Source organism: Puntigrus tetrazona, unplaced genomic scaffold (assembly GCF_018831695.1).
Source record: "Puntigrus tetrazona isolate hp1 unplaced genomic scaffold, ASM1883169v1 S000000001, whole genome shotgun sequence".
In the NCBI taxonomy this organism is placed as follows: domain Eukaryota; kingdom Metazoa; phylum Chordata; class Actinopteri; order Cypriniformes; family Cyprinidae; genus Puntigrus; species Puntigrus tetrazona.
Genome location: NW_025047681.1, coordinates 3,499,443 through 3,506,442, shown reverse-complemented (window position 1 = coordinate 3,506,442; position 7,000 = coordinate 3,499,443). Strand labels below are relative to the sequence as shown.

General features: G+C 39.3%; 1 pseudogene; it reads right to left on the bottom strand.

Moving 5' to 3' along the window:
* Nucleotides 1–2,418: 2,418 nt before the first annotated feature.
* On the bottom strand, nt 2,419–6,295 carry LOC122331540 (annotated as a pseudogene).
* Between the last annotated feature and the right edge of the window lie 705 nt (nt 6,296–7,000).

The following is a 7,000-nucleotide window of genomic DNA, read 5'->3' as shown; positions in this document are numbered from 1 at the left end:
TGAAGCTGAGCGTGATTTTAAAGCGAAGAAGAATCTTTCAGATGGCCACAGATCAAAGAGACTTTCTCACTGCAAACGGCTCCTAAAACAGGAACTGAAAGTTACTTAACCCCTTCTCGGTGTGAAAAGAGTTTGGATGAACACGAAACCTTAAAGTCCACATGAGGATTCACGGAGGACAAACATTGACCTGCCGGCGGTGTGGGAAGAGTTTTTGGTAGAAAAGAAGACCTCGATGGCCACCTGAGAGTTCACCCTGAAGAGCGAGGCCCACACCTGCCCCGAGTGTGGAGTGAGCTTGATCTGCTCAAATCAACCTTAAAGCCCACGCGAGTTCACGCTGAACAGAGTCCCTTCTCCTGCCAACAGTGCGGGAAAGCTGTTCCTTCAAAGGAAACCTTTACAGGCACATGAGAACTCACATCGGAGAAAAGCCTTACGTCTGCCCGAGTGCGGAAGAGCTTCGATCTCCACGGAAGCCTTAAAGTGCACGGAGGATTCACACGGAGAAAACGTATTCTTGTCTTCAGTGTGGAAAGAGTTTCTATAACCAGGGCAACCTTAAGGGGCACATGAGTCTCTCACACCGAGAGAGTCCTTTCGTCTGCCAGCAGTGTGGAGTGAGCTTCATCCACGAAGGATTCCTCAGAAGACACATGAGAATTCACGCTGTGGAAAAGTGCGTGTGCCGTCAGTGCGGGAAGAGTTTCAACCGCAAAGGGGACCTTAACAAACCGTCAGGATCCACACCGTAGAAAACTGCGCGTGCCGTCAGTGCGGGAAGAGCTTCAACCGGAAAGGAGACCTCAAGAGGCACGTGAGAATTCACACGAGAGAAAAGTCCTACACGTGCCCTCAGTGCCAAGAGAGTTTCGATCTTCACGGAGCCTGCGAGCCCACATGAGAGTTCACACGGAGAGACTCTCTTCCCCTGCCAACAGTGTGGGAAAAGTTTCACTCAAAAGGACACCTTAGCAGGCACAGGAAAAGACTCCACAGCGCAGGCTTGATCGACACGTAAGGGTTGGCAGACTTGAACTGTGATTGAACATCAAGGTGCTCAGAAGTGAAGACCAGAGTCGCTCATTACATCCACGATCGAACAACCGTCCTAGGTGATATTATCGTGCTAATCGGATCTAGCTAACTCAGGTTTTTTCTTCCCGATCGCCTGTTAATGATTAGTATGGATGTGGATTGAAGTATTGGAGATAATTACACCTTCATTCATTGGTTTAAAAGAGCCTTTTCAGAATCGACAAATGACATACAGTAAATGTGATAATAAATGAAATGCATCCTCTTTGTGTATCATGAGAAGGCTGTAAAATTTTTATTTAATGTAGTAATTAGCAATTACATCTATATCTTACAGATTACAGATTTGTTACATGACTATGTTACATTAAAGGGTCAAGATTATGTGAAAGCATAAAAGCCATTGTTCCTGGATGCGTCCTGGCCAGGATGTCTGTGTTGCCTAAAATATCTAGGTCATCGGTTTCTTATGTTTTCAAAACGCTCTCAAGATGCTTTGAATCAAAAGTAATACAGTAATCCTCTCAAGGATGCGTCCTGGAAAAAATTGCACGTACAGTCATCCTGGTCCAGATCACGTTGAATGTAGATGAACCATAGTGGAAGTACTTATTAGACATTTTACGTGAAGCAGAGTAATTTTACGCAGTGCTTAAACTTACTAGATTTGATTTGTTTTGACTTTTTAATATATTTTTTTATTTGGTTGATTTAATTCAGTTTGGTTCTATCAAATAGTTTTTACGTGCAGATATCGCTGTATGTTTGTTGTCTTGGATGTTTGGCTTTGTGCACGACTCTACTTTATCAGTACAGCATGTTGTTAAAGACTAACACAATTCTAAAGTAGTTTTTATGTCAAATATATATTTTTAATGAGTAAACCTGGCTGTGTGTATTAATGTATTATCTTAAAATACATTTTTATTATTTAAAATGATTGTCTCTGGTTTACCAGGTACTCTGTAATAAAGTAACCATGGTTAAAAGACACAAATGCGATCAAATCCTGTTTACTTGAAAAAAGCCCAAGCAGGTTCAAGCTCATGGACCTGTTGCTATCACAGAAGCTCCTGGATGAGCTTCAAAGAACCGACCGATCTAAGATGATGCCAAATAGGCAACAGAAATTCCTGCTAATTGAATTAGTGACGTATGAAGTATTGGCCCCAGGAGACTCTGATGGAAATGTAGCACCGTTACTTAAACATGGAGCATTTAAAATGTCAGACTCAAAACCTGGGCTGTATTTTGACAAACCTTAAAACTACGTAATTTTTAGTTTCTTAAAAACTTAGTTAAGTATACCTTCTACAAATCTAAAGTAGAAATTAATTCAATTGTTTTTATGCATTGAATAAAACCGGGGACCCAAAACAGCCTGGTTATAAACTTTATTCAAAATGTCTTACTTTTTGTTGCGGCAGAACAAGGCAGAGTTTACATTTTTGGGTGAACTGTTCCTTTATTATCTAAATAGGGGTGTGGTATATTTAATCTGAACATTAAAAGCATTTTGCACAAAAGACTATGAGTTGGATTTAGAATGATCAACAGTCCTTTTCACTTTTCAATGAGGGTATTATTACTTCCGCCAGCATAATAAAGTGCTATCTCTACCAGCGTGGAGTTTGGACATATACCGCAGAACTTTGCCAAGAAATTCATGGCAGAGCAAAGAGTCTTCTGTCTGTGATAACACACAGACAGAAGACAATAAATGCCATTTTGTGGCTCTTTAAGGTATTTGACCGATCACTGCCTCATCTTTTCAAGGGTTAGTTCACCCAAAAATGCGTCCTAGGTGTATGTGACTTTGTTCTTTCAGACAAATCTAATTAGAGTTATATTAAAAATTGTCTTGGGACTTCCAAGCTCACGTTTAATACTAGCCTGCTCAGTGGAACTGAGCGTGAGATAATTAAAGAGCAGATGTCAGTCATGTCTCTGAAACCCGATGCGGTGCAGCTAATCAAAAAGGATATAAAGAATAGACCAGAAACAGAACTGCGGAGAAAAAAGATTAAACGGTAAAAAAAGGAAATGTTGCAGATGGGGGCACAAAGATCATTTAGGCCAAACTTGTCTTCTGTCTCATTGAGTTTTTCACTGAATCGTACACATTTTCTGTTTTGCTAGTTTTCGCGTGGCATTGATTGCGAGTTGAACAGCCACTGCGTGTCTGATTCCCTTGCCCTCAGCTTCCTTTATGGTGTTCTCTTTCTCCTCGAGGGTCACCACCTCCAGTGCTTTGCGTACATCTGATCCTGTTACATGAGGATGCATAAGAAGGTCTGCCATGAATGAGTCCGAAAAACATTTCTTAGCCTCGAGCCGCGACTCCTCTGCTAAACGCCAGTATATTTTCTGCCATTCTGTTCGTCCGCTCTCCTGCGTGAACCGCTTTACTTTCTTTTGAGTTTCTGCTTCTGAATCTCCTGAATGCATTTCTCTGCTTCCTCAAACATCTCATTTGAAAAGTGTCCGTTTTCCGCCACCATTGTCTTAACTTGACCGATCAGATCTTTGTACTGTGGGAAACTGGCAGACTCGTTGTCCAGACAGAAGATTCGGTTTCCGCAGCTCTCTACAAGTTCTTTAAGAGCTGGATCACCTTTTTCAAGATATTGCTCAATGGTTTGCTTTTTCTTTTAACTGTTTTTATGAGTTAAGATGATCATGGAATATTTTTCCATACATTCTCCAAACACTTCTTTAAGTTTCTTTATTGTATTTTTTCTCCTCCTCAGTAAATCGACCCACTTTAATCACTATGAGAAAAGCATGTGGTCCTGGACAAGTGAATGTCATGCATTTTCCTATTTCACTTTTAATCTCATCTTCGCTGAGTTTGGTATCATAAAGTCCCGGAGTGTCGATCACTGATATTTCTGTACCAAACCTCACTCTAGTTTCTGAGTGACACTGTTTGGTCTGAGAGGTTGAGCTGGCTGAAGATTCAAACACGTTTCTACCTACGATAGTGTTTCCAGTGGCACTTTTTCCAGCTCCAGTTTTTCCAAGCAGAACCAGCCTGATCTGGCCATTCATCTCAGGAATCACATCAGTCTTATCTGGATCAACTGAAATTACAACAGAAAGACCAGTAAGTCAACCTATAAGTTAATTACAGTACACTCTGTGAACAAATTGCCATATATTTTTGAAGTCATTTATAATGTCAGCATGTGAAAGACACTTACAAAAGATATCAGGAATTTCCATGCTTGATCTCCTCCTCATTTGTTTCATGATAAATTTTCCTCCATTCTCCATCGTCATTCCTTCAATCTTGCGCAGTAGTTCTTGTTTCTGACGTCTGACACTCTCATCTGATTCACTTTTATTATTAAAACAGTGAAATTTTCCCTTGCATTCTGTCACCAGTTGCTTGAGATCCTCATGATCTTCGTGTTTTAGGTATTCATCAATGGTCTCATCATCGTCCAGTTCATCTCCATGCGTGAACAGAATCATGATGTATTTTTGAACTTCAGGGCCAAATAAACACTTAATATAATACAGAATCTCTTCCTCATTTTCCAGAGGTTTCTCTAAAGAAACAGTAAAGCAGAACTGCACTGAAACCTCCTGAACATTGAGAAATCAGCTGGTCTGTCTTTGTCTTCTGCTGCTCTTTATTCAGATCTGGATGCAGTAGATCCGACAGTCAATTACAGCGATTTGCTTTCCACCGATTTCAGATTTACCCTCAAAAACTCCAGCTTTATTTTTCTTCTTGCGTTTTGGTCTTTAAACTTCTTTTCTCCCAGTATTGTGTTTCCAGATGAGCTTTTCCCAGAACCCTTTCTGCCCATCAGGAGAATCCGGATCACTGGATCATCTGGACTGGAGCTGATGGATGACATCTCTGAAAGAGACAGAATATATTGAGTATAATATGTAGAACTAATCTTATTTATAGACAAATATACAGGCAAAGTCAATTCCTTCTTAAAGCATGAAGTTATAGAAAAAAAATTGAAAGTTGAAGTATCTATTTTTGTTCTCTATGCTTTGTCAATGTTGAGATTCTTTTCAATATGTCAATTAAATTTACTGCAGGGTTTCTCACTTTGTAAAAATTATGCAAAAGAAGGTTTTGCTTTCACAAGGTGTCATCTTTGTGAGCTTGCAGCTGGAATATGTTGCTTAGCGAGATTGAAAAACTGAAAGCTTACTTCTTCTGCCCCCACTTTCTTCTCGAGTTTCTAAAGAATTGACTGAGTGCATTCAATGCTTTCTTGCATTTTAACTTCATGGGTTGGTGATGACATAGAATGAGAACACAAGGACACAAGACTACTAATGAATGCATATTAAGAAACGGCTAATGTGACTATTTTATTTTTACTAATTTTAACACAGCCAACCCGGGTTTGAAATTTCAAATCACATCACAAAAGCATTTATTTTCAGTAAAAATTATCAAAAAGTTAGCAGCTGTAGGGTAGGTGTAGAGAGGGCTTTACTGTCCCAATAAAGTGGCATCCATTTAATAATACGTTATTATTGCATACTGTTTTATGATGTACTAAAATACTGACCTGCAGATAATTGCCACTATCTGCAATAAGAAGTATAATCAGCAGAATATCCTGCCATTTTAACGGTGTGAATATAATCTATGGCTATTTGCACTAAGTTGCGCAAATAGTCGCTGCCTTGAGTAATTTCCATGGCTGTTGGCTAAACCTGTTCTCCTTGTTTTCGCGTCATTTTGATGGCAGCAGGTGTGGTCGGTGTTACTGTGAAAACTGAATTTCTTCTTCCTGAGTCTTCTTGATATAACTTGTGTATTTGTTCAAATTCATATTTTGTTTATATATATAATCATATTTGTTGAGAAAGCACTTTAAGACTAAGAGCATATAATTATATGAAGGTTATGTGACTAAGACGACAGAAACCTTTTCCTGTAAAAGAAAGATATAAGGCAAAAACTGAAACATGGCAACAGAAGCATATAGAGCAGGGGTCACCAAGTATGGTCCTGGAGGTCCTAAACTTTGCAGGACACCAGCCCTCCAAGATCAAGTTTGGTGATCTCTGATATAGAGTCTCTAAATCTGTGTGAATATATTTCTTACTTTTGGGTTCAGAAGTTCCCTCCGCCATCTTTATTGAACGAGACTCCAGACAGATCACAAGGATGACGCTTCAAACAAGTAAAAAAAACATAAATAAATCACATGAAACATTGAGAACAGCAGAGCTGAGTTGAGCTTTACTTTCACTTAGTCTGTGGTGAATTGCTCCTGCAGTTGTTTTTCCTTATACCTGTTTGAGGAGGAGCCTGCATGTTAAACTTTCAGTTCGCATCATCGCTGGAAATGGGGAAATGAAATGAGAAAACAAAATTCTCTTCACATTTTGACAATGTATTATCAAAAGAACCTGCAAATTTCAGAATTTCTCAGTCTAAAAACTAATATCGAAGCCAATGCCAAAATAACAGCTTGTGGAATATGCCACTCTAAGATGTAAATAGTGTTGCCAAGTCCACGGTTTTCACACAGAATTGGCCTACTTTTACTTTTACTACACTGTTATTATAGGTTTTTTTTCATGTCCTCGCGGGTTAAAGTATGGATTTCACTGGAGGAGCCCCACCACAAAACATTATCCTCAGGGATGGAAGCAATAAGGACAGGGAGGTAGTTTGGTAGCTGGACACTTGCACTCCTACAGCAGATTATATACATCATGACATGCCACAATACATTTCAGGAAAGATGTATCAATTAACTTTATATTTTAAGTTGTCCCATTTCTTTGGCCTGCAAGGAAGTCACATTCCCCAGCAGGCCCATTTTCTAAAACTGCTAGAAAACTATTGAAAAGATTTATGAAAGAATTCTGAAAATGGGTGCATTCTGGAGAATGTGGAGAAATGTATAACTGGAGAAAATTACTAGAAACTTACAACTTCTTCTGAGACTTGTTATAGCACTTGCATGTC